Raw genomic sequence first — 12,477 nt, 5'->3', positions numbered from 1 at the left:
ATTGCTTCTCCTCACTGAAGTTTTACACTTTTCATTTTTGTTACCTGCCTGAACCTGGGATGTATTTGAATCCCAAACACAAATCTGATCATGTCACACTCTTATTTTAAGAACCTGCCCCTGTTTGTCTGTCCGATTGAGTTCCAACTCTTCACCCTAGCATAGAAAGTCCTTCTTTACCTGGTCTCAATCTCTCTGTGGATCTCCTTTCTGCCTTGTGTCCCTCCCAGAAGCCATGCTGAAAGGCTGTGCCATACGATATACCTATGTCTTCTGTCCACTGTGATTCCCTCCTTTCAGCTAGGATTCCATTTCTTTTCTTCTCTAGCTGGTGAAGATTTATTCTTTAGCCTCGGTTGAGATATAAGTAGTCCTCTAACTTCTGCTCTCTTGTTACCTGGTTCTTCTCCACTCCCTTAGCATCTCAGGCATACATCTGTTAGGACACTTTGCCAGTAGTGTCTGGTCAATCTGTCTCCTCCAGACTACACAAACTTCACGGTTCTGAGCCATCTTTTCTTTTGGAGGCCTAGTGTAGGATAGGTACATGGTGTTCAAAGAATAAATGTATCAAGTTGGGAAAATTTGATCTTCCATTTTCTTACTTGCAAAAGGACACCTACTGTTTCCATATCAGGATTATTGTGGGAATCAAATGACCTAATGTCCTTTATACAAGTATTTGGAAACTGCAAAGAAATACATAAGAATGAATGGAATTAGTATAGAAAATGATATAGTCCCAACTTGTTTAAATTGCTCGTCTAATACATGAAGAGAACAATGACCTAGAAGGTTGGAGGCCTGGATTATAGTTCCCACTTCCTTACCAATTAGTGGGGTGACTTAGAGCAAGTACTTTTGCTACTAGAAACCTTAGTTTCCAGAGCTCTGTTTTGAAAGTTTTAATATACTTGTTCTTTTTTCTTTGTTTTTGTTTTCCTAGAATAAGACATTTTTTGTTCTTAAAAGCTTTCATTCTTACTCATTTGATATGGTGTATTAATCATAATAAAATAATGCATATGCAGTAATTAGTTTTTTCATTAAATATACAGATCAATGACAATAGCTATTGGTGGGACTGATTATTAACATTTTCCTAACCTAGAATTGTTTTCATTATTTAATCAACATTAACAAATGAAAGTTTTAGAGCTCAGATTTAGAATGTCTCAGCAGCTATATTAGGGTGTTTCACTTGGCCCATGGAGTCTTTAGCTCTATACCTGCAAGGCAATGTCGGACTTCTTTCCATGGTACTTTAAAGTCACAAATGTGATTGATGCATTTGGGGAGAGGAGTCAAAAGCAGAAGGAGTGTGGAGGAAATGAGGAGTATACTTGGAGGGGAAAAAAAAAAGCTCATCCTTTCCTTATTTTCTAAATTGCAGCTTATAAAGTTGATTCACTGACTGCTGGTTTAAGATGGTGTCTGCTAACAGCGGCTGGTATAGCTTCCCTGTAATGTGCAGTAAAATACCCAAGAAGGCTTAGAAGACAATATAAACTCAAAATACAGCCATAACTTGGACTGACAATCAACTAAAGCCTGGATCTAAGAGGATTTTTTTTTTTCTCCCAACTTTAAGGTCAATGAATGTGAAGAGAAGAGCATCGTTGCTTGGCTTGCGTATATGCTTTAGGGATTTTTCAGTAGGAAAGAGGTAGGAAAGGTCATTATCCTTCTTTCATTGTCTACATTCTGGGATAATGTATGCCTGAAAGGCTCCCCAGGTGGAAATTCTTGTCTACCCAGAACCCTAGAATGTGACCTTATTTAGAAATAGGGTCTCTGCAGATATAATTAAGTAAGGATCGAGATGAGATCATACTAGATTCAGGTAGGTTTTAAATCTGATTAGAGTATTCTTAAAAGGGACAGAATAGGGCATACTGAGAAAATATCACCACATGAAGGATGAGACAGAGATCAGAGTAATGTGGCCACAAGCTAAGAATACAAGGAACCACCAGAAGCTGAAAGTGGCATGGAAGGTCTCGTTTTGATTTTGGACTTCTGATCTTCACAACTGTGAGAGAATAAATTTCTATTGTTTTAAGCTACTTCACTTTTTTTTTTTCCTTCACTTGTGACAATTTGTTATGGCAGGCCTAGGAAACAAATATAGTGGGAATTTTGAGTTTTTAGGGTTGAAAAATTAAACACCGATTTTTGCTGATCCCCATATGCCTTCCCCTCTGGCAACCACCAGTTTGTTCTCCATATTACAAGTCTTTTTTTTAGTGAAGTAAATAAGTCATGGGGATTAAAGTATGGCATATAGAATATAGTCAATAATATTTTTATACACTTATCATGGTGAATATTTTGTGATGTATACAGTTGCTGAATCACTATGATATACCCAAAACTAATTTAATATTATATGTCAGCTTCAATTGAAAAAAAATTCAAGCACCTAAGGTAACAAAAATGACTGAGTTGTCCAGGAACAAGACTGAGACAAACTAGCGAAGATACACCTTATATAAAGACAACAAATTGTCTTGCAAGAACACAGACACAGAATTGCTAAATCTTTCCACAATTCAAGAGAAACTGGAAATCTGGATTTTATTTGTTTATCTATCTATCATTTATCTATCTATCTATCATCTATCTATCATCTACCTATCTATCTATCTATCTTCTATCTATCTACCTATCATCTATCTATCTGTATCTACTTAGTATTGCACCAATTTTTTTTTTTTTGGCTCAAATGCTTTCCTTAAGTTTTATTTCATTTTCTTTTTCTTTCTTTCTTTTTAAAATCATTTTTTAAATTTATTTTCAGCATAACAGTATTCATTGTTTTTGTACCACACCCAGTGCTCCATGCAATCCGTGCCCTCTCTAATACCCACCACCTGGTTCCCCCAACCTCCCACCCCCCCACCTCTTCAAACCCTTCAGATTGTTTTTCAGAGTCCATAGTCTCTCATTGTTCACCTCCCATTCCAATTTCCCCCAACTTCCTCCCCCTAACTCCTCATGTCCTCCATGCTATTTTTTATGCTCCACAAATAAGTGAAACCATATTGCACCAATTTTATTTTAAAAATGCATCTGAGTGTGGGCAGCCAGCTCGTCACTTCCTGTCTGTTCTTCAGAGCCACTCTTATGCTGTGTGGCTCTTCTATTTTATGAGGCAAGTTCTGGTCTCTCTCCTTTCTCATAATTTAGTTTACTACTTCAGATATGGTTATTCTTGAAATTCAGTTGAACAGCATCTGGAGCTTAGAAAGAGGGCTTCAATGGCAGTAATGCATAGCATCTTAGGTGAAAAAAATAAAATCTCTGCACCTTTGCTAGGGGGAAGAAATATAGGAAGTCCCTGGTAGTAGTACATGTAGGGGACTGATGGTTATTTTCATATTCAACAACTGTTCGGGTCAGCAGAAATCCAGAAACAACGGGGGAAGAATTCCACGTCAGTCTATTAGAGTCACAGTTAATAAAGCCTGTTATAATGTCGAACTTATCTAAGAGCTGTGAACATTCAACTGGTGTGAAGTTATACCTTACAAAAGAGGAATTGGCCAGAAGGAAGTTGAGGTCAAGAAACATTCATACTGGAGGTCTTCTGGCAAACACTGGGGTTTGATACATCTTTTTTTTTTTTTTAAGAATTTATTTATTTAAATTTTATTTTATTTGTTCAGTGTTCCAAAATTCATTTTTAACACACCACACCCAGTACTCCATGCAATACGTGCCCTTCTTAACATCCACCACCAGGCTCACCTAACCTGTTACTCCCCTTCCCTCCAAAACTCTCAATTTGTTTCTCAGAGTCCGCAGTCACTCATGGTTCATCACAAAATTTGACTTCCCTCAATTCACTTTTCCTTTCCTTCTCCTAATGTCCTCCATGTTATTCCTTATGCTCCACAAGTAAGTGAAACCATACGAAAATGGACTCTCTCTGCTTGACTTATTTCCCTCAGCATCATTTCTTCCAGTCCCATCCATGTTGAATACAAAAGTTGGGTATTCACCCTTTCTGTTGGAGGAATAATACTCCACTGTATATATGGACCATATCTTCATTATCCATTTGTCTGTTGAAGGGCATCTTGGCTCTTTCCACAGTTTGGCGACTGTGACCATTGCTGCTATGAACATTGGGGTACAGATGGCCCTTCTTTTCACTACATCTGTTTCTTTGGAGTAAATACCCAGTAGTGCAATTGCAGGGTCATTGTGTAGCCCTATTTTTAATTTCGTAAGCAATATCCACACTGTTTTTCAAAGTGGCTGCACCAACTTGCATTTGCACCAACAGTGTAAGAGGGTTCCCCTTTCTCCACATCGTCACCAACACTTGTTGTTAACTCCCTTGTTAATTTTGGCCATTATAACTGGTGTAAGTATCTCAATGTGGTTTTTTTAATATCAATTTTTAAATTACATTAATTTTTTTCAGTGTTCAAAGATTCATTGTTTATGCATCATATCCAGTGCTCCATGCAATACATCTTTTATTTAAGGATGAGAAAGCCATAATACGTGAAGAATATGAACCCACACAGTGACAACAATCACAGTGTGGAAACTTGCAACAATTATTTTTAAGATTACTATGAAGACTCAGAGGAGCCAGACTATGGACTCTGAGAAATAAACTGAAGGTTTTATTGGGGACTGGGTTGATGGAATGGGTTAGTTTGGTGATGGGTGTTAAGGAGCACACAGATTGCATGGAGCACCGGGTGTTATATGCAAACAATGAATCATGGAACACTACATTAAAAACCAATGATGTACTATATGGTGACCAACATAACATAATAAAAAAATACCACTTTTTCTTGCAAATTAAAAAAAAAAAGACTCAGAGAAAGAACAAACCCTTGGCAAAGATCTGCTGCAGGAAATAGCTTTTGCTTTTTTTAAGGAAATTATTTGGCATCTTTAGATGAGATGCAAGGAACAATAGCCTCTTAAAAATAGGACAAATGTCATAAAGAAATTTAGGGTGATATGTAAAAGGAGCTGGGTGAGATAAAGTAGAGTTTCTAGGATACTAAAGTTTCAACAGTAGAATTACAGGTAGCATTAAGAAGCAGTTAAGAACATAATTGAAATTACAGAATATCAGTGTGACATGAAACAAATTTTAGAACTTCTGAAGCATTGAATGTCAAAGTGTTTTTTTATTAGAATTACATTTGTGGATTTTTAACTGGGAAAAAAATCTAATGTGCACTATATTTATCAGTGTTCTCCACAGACACAGAAGCAATGGGATGCATGTATGTATATATATGAAACCTGTTATAAGAAGCTGGCTCATATGATTATGGAGCCTGAGAAGTTGCAACATCAGCCATCTGCAAATTGGGGGCCCAGGAAATCCTTGGTATCATTCTGGGACTCAATGGTATAAGTTACAGCAAGGGCAGGAAAAGATCCGTACTCCAGTTTGAGGAGTCAGGCAGAGCCAGTCCCTTTCTCCTCTGTCTTTTTGTTCCATTCAGGCCCTCAACAGATTGGACGATGCCCACCCACAATGGGGAGGGTCATTTGCTTTACTGTATAATCATCCAAATACTAATCTCATCCAGAAATACCATCACAGACACAAACAGAAACAGTATTTAATCTGGGCACTCCATAGCCCTGTGAAATTGACACAAAATATTAACCATCACTAGCCCACTCCTTGTCAACTTGGCAGACGTGTATGTCTCCTTAAACCATGTTGAATTTCCAAATAAAGACAATAGAAGGGTCATAATTCTGCCTAACATGAAACAACTCTCCTGAGCTGAATGCAAACAAAATTGCACTAACTACTTCTCCAGAAGAGGAGGTAAAGTCCTTGAGTGATATATACTGTTGTCCTTTATATCCCATAACTTAAATAGAATAATGTAAAACCAACAAAATTTAAGTACTATGACACAAAGTCAATAAATTTTATGTTACATGGTAAGGGAATATGGAAGAAAAGGAAAAAAAAGCAATTGATATATCTAAAGAGGCATTTTTAAAAATTATTTTTTTATATGTTATGTTAGTCACCATGCTGTACATCATTAGTTTTTGATGTAGTGTTCCAGGATTCACTGTTTCTGTGTAACACCCCGTGCACCATGCAATATATGCCCTCCTTAGTACCTATCACTGGGCCAAGCCCTCCTCCCTCCCCCCTCCCCTCTAAAATCTTTAGTTTGTTTCTCAGAGTCCACAGTCTCTCATGGTTCATTTCCCTCTCTTATCCCCTCCCCCTTCAATTTTCCCTTCCTTCTCCTAATGTCCTCCATACTATTCCTTATGTTCCTCGAGTAAGTGAAACCATATGATAATTGACTTTCTCTGCTTGACTTATTTCACTCAACATAATCTCCTCCAGTCCCATCCATGTTGAGTAAAAGTTGGTTATTCATCCTTTCTGATGGCTGAGTAATAGTCCATTGTATATATGGACCACATTTTCTTTATTCATTTGTCTGTTGAAGGGCATCTCAGCTCTTTACATAGTTTGACTACTGTGGATATTGCTTCTATGAACATTGGGGTGCAGATGACCCTTCTTTTCACTACATTTCTATCTTTGGGGTTAATACTCAGTAGTGCAATTGCCAGGTCATAGGGTACTTCTATTTTCAACTTTTTGAGGAATCTCCACACTGTTTTCCAAAGTGGTTGCACCAACTTGCATTCCCACCAACAGTGTAAGAGGGTTCCCCTTTCTCCACATTCTCTTCAATATTTCTTATTTTTTGTCTTTTTAAATTTTTTTTTATCATTTTTTAAATTTATTTTCAGCCTAACAGTATTCATTGTTTTTGTACCACACCCAGTGCTCCATGCAATCCATGCCCTCTCTAATACCCACCACCTGGTTCCCCCAACCTCCCACCCCCCCGCCCCTTCAAAACCCTCAGATTGTTTTTCAGAGTCCATAGTCTCTCATGGTTCACCTCCCCTTCCAATTTCCCCCAACTCCCTTCTCCTCTCTAACTCCCCTTGTCCTCCATGCTCTTTGTTAGGCTCCACAAATAAGTGAAACCATATGATAATTGACTCTCTCTGCTTGACTTATTTCACTCAGCATAATCTCTTCCAGTCCCATCCATGTTGCTACAAAAGTTGGGTATTCATCCTTTCTGATGGAGGCATAATACTCCATAGTGTATATGGACCACATCTTCCTTATCCATTCGTCCATTGAAGGGCATCTTGGTTCTTTCCACAGTTTGGCAACCGTGGCCATTGCTGCTATAAACATTGGGGTACAGATGGCCCTTCTTTTCACTACATCTGTATCTTTGGGGTAAATACCCAGTAGTGCAATTGCAGGGTCATAGGGAAGCTCTATTTTTAATTTCTTGAGGAATCTCCACACTGTTCTCCAAAAAGGCTGCACCAACTTGCATTCCCACCAACAGTGTAAGAGGGTTCCCCTTTCTCCACATCCTCTCCAGCACTTGTTGTTTCCTGCCATGTTAATCTTTGTCATTCTAACTGGTGTAAGGTGCTATCTTAATGTGGTTTTGATTTGAATTTCCCTGATGGCTAATGATGATGAACATTTTTTCATGTGTCTGTTAGCCATTTGTATGTCTTCTTTGGAGAATTGTCTGCTCATGTCTTCTGCCCATTTTTTGATATGATTATCTGTTTTGTGTGTGTTGAGTTTGAGGAATTCTTTATAGATCCTGGATATCAACCTTTTGTCTGTACTGTCATTTGCAAATATCTACTCCCATTCCGTGGGTTGCCTCTTTGTTTTGTTGACTGTTTCCTTTGCTGTGCAGAAGCTTTTGATTTTGATGAAGTCCGAAAAGTTCATTTTCGCTTTTGTTTCCTTTGCCTTTGGAGACATATCTTGAAAGAAGTTGCTGTGGCAGATATCGAAGAGGTTACTGCCTATATTCTCCTCTAGGATTCTGATGGATTCCTGTCTCACGTTGAAGTCTTTTATCCATTTCAAGTTTATCTTTGTGTATGGTGTAAGAGAATGGTCGAGTTTCATTCTTCTACATATAGCTGTCCGGGGTTTTTTTGCCATTGTAACTGGTGTAAGTTAGTAACTGGTATCTCAATGTAGTTTTTTTTTTCTTTAAAAAATTCTTTTTATTGACATATATTGTATTATTAGCCCCAGGGGTATAGGTCTGTGAATCGCCAGATTTATACACTTCATAGCACATACCTTCCCCAATGTCCATAACCCCACCACCCTCTCCCTACCCCCTTCCGCCTGGCAACCCTCAGTTTGTTTTGTGAGGTTAAGAGTCTCTAACGGTTTGTGTCCCTCCCAATCCCATCTTTTTTCATTTATTCTTTTCCTACCCCCCAAAACCCCCATGTTGCCTCTCAACTTCCTCATATCAGGGAGATCATATGATAATTGTCTTTCTCTGATTGACTTATTTTGCTAAGCATAATACCCTCTAGTTCCATCCACGTTGTCACAAATGGCAAAATTTCATTTCTTTTGATGGCTGCATAGTATTCAATGTAGTTTTGATTTGAATCTCCCTGATGGCTAATGATGATGAACATTTTTTCATGTGTCTCTTAGCCATATGTATATCTTCATTGGAGAAGTGTCTATTCATGTCTTCTGCCCATTTATTGACATGATTATCTGTTTTTTGGGTGTTGAGTTTTAGAAGTTCTTTATAGATATTGGATATCAGCCCTTTAAAACTCGACCATTCTCTTATACCATACACAAAGATAAACTCAAAATGGATGAAACAGCTCAATGTGAGACAGGAATCCATCAAAATCCTAGATGAAAACATAAGCAGTAACATCCTCAATATCGACCACAGCAAATTCTTTCAAGACACGTCTCCAAAGGCAAGCGAAACAAAAGTGACAATGAACTTTTGGGACTTCATCAAGATAAAAAGCTTCTGCACAGCAAAGGAAACAGTCAACAAAACAAAGAGACAACCCGCAAAATGGGAGAAGATATTTGCAAATGACACTACAGATAACAAGAGGCTTTTTATAACACACACATAGCCAAATAAAGAGGAAATACCCATGACAACTCTAGTTCTAGTTTCTGTAACCAGTTGTAGTTGGCATTTATAACTACTTTCTTCTACTATCTGTTCTGTATTTCTTTTGCTTTCTGCAAGTACTCAGCCAATTATGGTATTTACCTGGTGGGGTGACACAAATTTTCATTTCCGCCCCAGTAGGATTAGGATCATTAGTAATTTTGCCTCATTTGGATTGTTGTCATTTTCTATTGAATTTAATCATAAAGCATGGTAGTACTAGGGGACATTCTAAGGGACTTTTCATATTCCAGACATATTCTGCTTTCTTCCATTGTGGAGAAGTAACCCAAATTCCTCTTGGTAGTAGGACCAATCACCCCAGCTAGCGTAGTAACAACCTTTTATTCTTTGTTTATTCAGACTCATGAGGAACCCAAAGTGTCTAGCTGGCAGTTTTAACTTCCATTTCAGTGAACTCACTGCTGTTTCTCCTGGTGGAAGCATTTCTCCCTCTGCAACTAAGATGCTAAGCCATCGGAAGATCAGTATGTGGGAACTTTTCCCAGTGGATCACTAGGGATAACAGTGAGTGATACCACTCTTATCTCCATCCTTTGATTCCTGGACCTGTGAATCTAGGCTATGGAGAGAAACAGCACCATAGACTGAACTGTAATTCAGAACATATTCAGCTTACTGGAGAATCTTGTGTCAGCTCTGTCTCTTAGCTGGTATTGCAACTGAGTTTCTAAAAGGCCATTCCACTGTTCTATCAAGCCAGCTACTTCAGGATGGTGGGGAACATTGTAAGATCAGTGAAATCTATGAACATGGGCCTACTGTTACATTTCTTTTGCTATGAAGTGAATTTCTTGTTCAGAAACAATGCAGTGTGCCATACCATGACAATGCCTAAGGGATTCTATAAGTGCACAGATGGCAGTTTTGGAAGAAACATTGCATGCAGGGAAAGCAAATCTGCATCCAGAACAAATGTCTATTCCACTACGAACAAAATGCTGCCCATTCCATGATGGAAACTGTCCAAGTAATCGACTTGCCACAAGGTAGCTGGCTGATCTCTCCAGGGGAATGGTGCCATATCAGTGGCAGATTGGGCACTCAGAAGTGTTCATAGCCAGGTTGTCTGTGGTAAGTGGAAGACCATGGTGCTAACCCCATGTATATTCTTCACCCATGAGACCATTGCCACTCTATTCATGCGCCCATTGGGCAATGGACAGGAGTGGCTGAAGAAAGAGGTTGACAGTCACAAAACTAGCTCATCTTATCCACTTGATTATTAAAATTCTTGTCTGCTGAGGTCATTCTTTGGTAAGCAGTCACATGAGATACAAATATCTTTACATTTTTGCCCATTTGGAGGGGTCTGCCCACATACTTCTGCAAATTTCCTTGACACCGATTTTCTAGTCGTGTTTCTTCCAAGTCCTTAACCATTAAGTAAAACCACTGTCCACAGTCCATAAGTTGGTATAAAATTGCATATCTGGCTGTTTCTCCTTCCAAGCAAAGTAAATAGCCAGGTGCATTGCTCAGAGTTCTTCCCACTGGGAAGGTTTTCCATTACCACTGTACTCAGGGATATCACAGAAATTCACAGTAGTGCTAGAGCTGTTCGTTTTTGAGGGGTGCTGGCACATTGTGCAGAACCATCTGTAAACCAAGCCTGAGTCTTCTCTTCCTCTGTTAACTGATTATAGAGGCTTCCCCATGAGGTTATAGATGCAGACTGGGAGAAAGAAGATAGTGTGACAGGAACAGGGACCTTGGGCATTTGGGTCACTTGTTCATGTCATTTACTTGTGTCCCTCAGGACCAAATGCGGTCCAATCATATATATTCCACTCTCTTTTGATGATGGAGTGCTGCTGTGTATTCCCAATGTTATGATATGGTGGGTCAGCTCATACACAGTTTGGGATGGGCAGCCCAGGCTGCAAAATAACTTAGTGGCCTATGGTTAAGCATTTAATCTTTATTTTTATTAATGGCCCAGTAGCAAGCCAAGAGTTATTTCTCAAAGGAAGCATAGTTATATACAGAGGATGGAAGGGCTTTGCTCCAAAATTCTAAGGATGGTGTTATGATTCACCTCATAAGGGCCTACAGAATTCTCCAGACTGCATCCCTGTCTGCTACTGATACTCCAAACACCACTGAATCTGCTGGATCATAGGGTTCACATGGCAGAGTTGCTTGCATTCTGGACCTATTGCAGAACTTTTTCTTGTTCTGAGTCTCACTCAAAACTGGCATCATTCAGGTAGAATCTGTCCATGATTGATGACCACTTTAAATAACAATTCATACTATTCTATTCAAAGGCTGGGTAATTATTACTAAAATACTGAAATGTTTAAAAAGCCTCTGAGAAGATTAATAAACAACAATGAAAAAATCCATTTTGTCTTTATAAAAGTAGAGCGGCAGAGAGTGACATATGACCATTTTCAATACCACAGAATGTGAGGAGTGATTTTCTGCATCTTTAAAATTTATATGGAGAGCCCGGATTTCTGGAAAGATATATACCACACACTGGCAGATATTATCTGTCATTAAGCCACTTTTTATTTTGTCTTCCATCCAGGAACTATGAACATGTCTGAGTTCTTTATGCTTAAAAGCAGTATATGTGCCATTATTTCAAGTGTATTAAAATACATAGAAAAAGTGGAAGACATAAACAAAAGGAGCTATTTGTGGTTGTCATTAGTTTTATATTTGATTATCATTATTTTTGAAAAGTTTCATTGTACATCTTTGTACTTGTTAAATTTTCAGATTTTCTACAGAATGAAATTTACTTTCTTAAAAAGAAAAGAAAGTAGATTAATAAAAATAGTTATGTTTAATTTTAGTGTCATAATAATTAAAAACATGCACATTTTAAACTAGGAGAAAATATCCCAAATATTAATACTAGTCATATCTGCATAGTAAAAATAAGAGTGGTTTTGTTTTTCCTTTCTTTGTATGTCGTAAAGAGCCTTGTGATTTTTAATTATAGAAAGCAATGAAAAATTTAAATAGAAAGAATGCATTTAATAAAAAATTTTGTGAAAACCTACTCTGTGACAGGGTTTCTGTAACGATAGACATGAACAAGGCATGGTACCTTATGCCAGGAATTTTCATTCTCATGAACTAATGTTTTATTAATTGTCCAAATAAAAAAATTAGGGATTAGAGGAGTCACTTCTCACTGGTGGAGAACACTTGTATGATGAGCTCTTTGGTCAGTAAGAATTGGCTTGGAATACTACCTGGCTTGCTAAACATATCCTGCTGGGAAGCATGGCAAAGTTCTAAAAGCATGATCTAGAAAGTCAGACCTGTATTTGAGTTTCCCCATTTACTCCAGGTTTGCTATATAAACTCAAGAATTAAATTGTCCAGGCCCCAGTGTCCCTATTTTTACAATGTTGAGACTAATTTTGAACTGGTTGTCATTGTGAATCAAGTGAAGTATGAG

This window comes from Lontra canadensis, unplaced genomic scaffold, assembly GCF_010015895.1.
Source record: "Lontra canadensis isolate GAN:19392208 unplaced genomic scaffold, GSC_riverotter_1.0 scaffold1, whole genome shotgun sequence".
NCBI lineage: Eukaryota > Metazoa > Chordata > Mammalia > Carnivora > Mustelidae > Lontra > Lontra canadensis.
The sequence above is the reverse complement of the archived record's forward strand: the minus strand, read 5'-3'. Positions refer to the sequence as shown.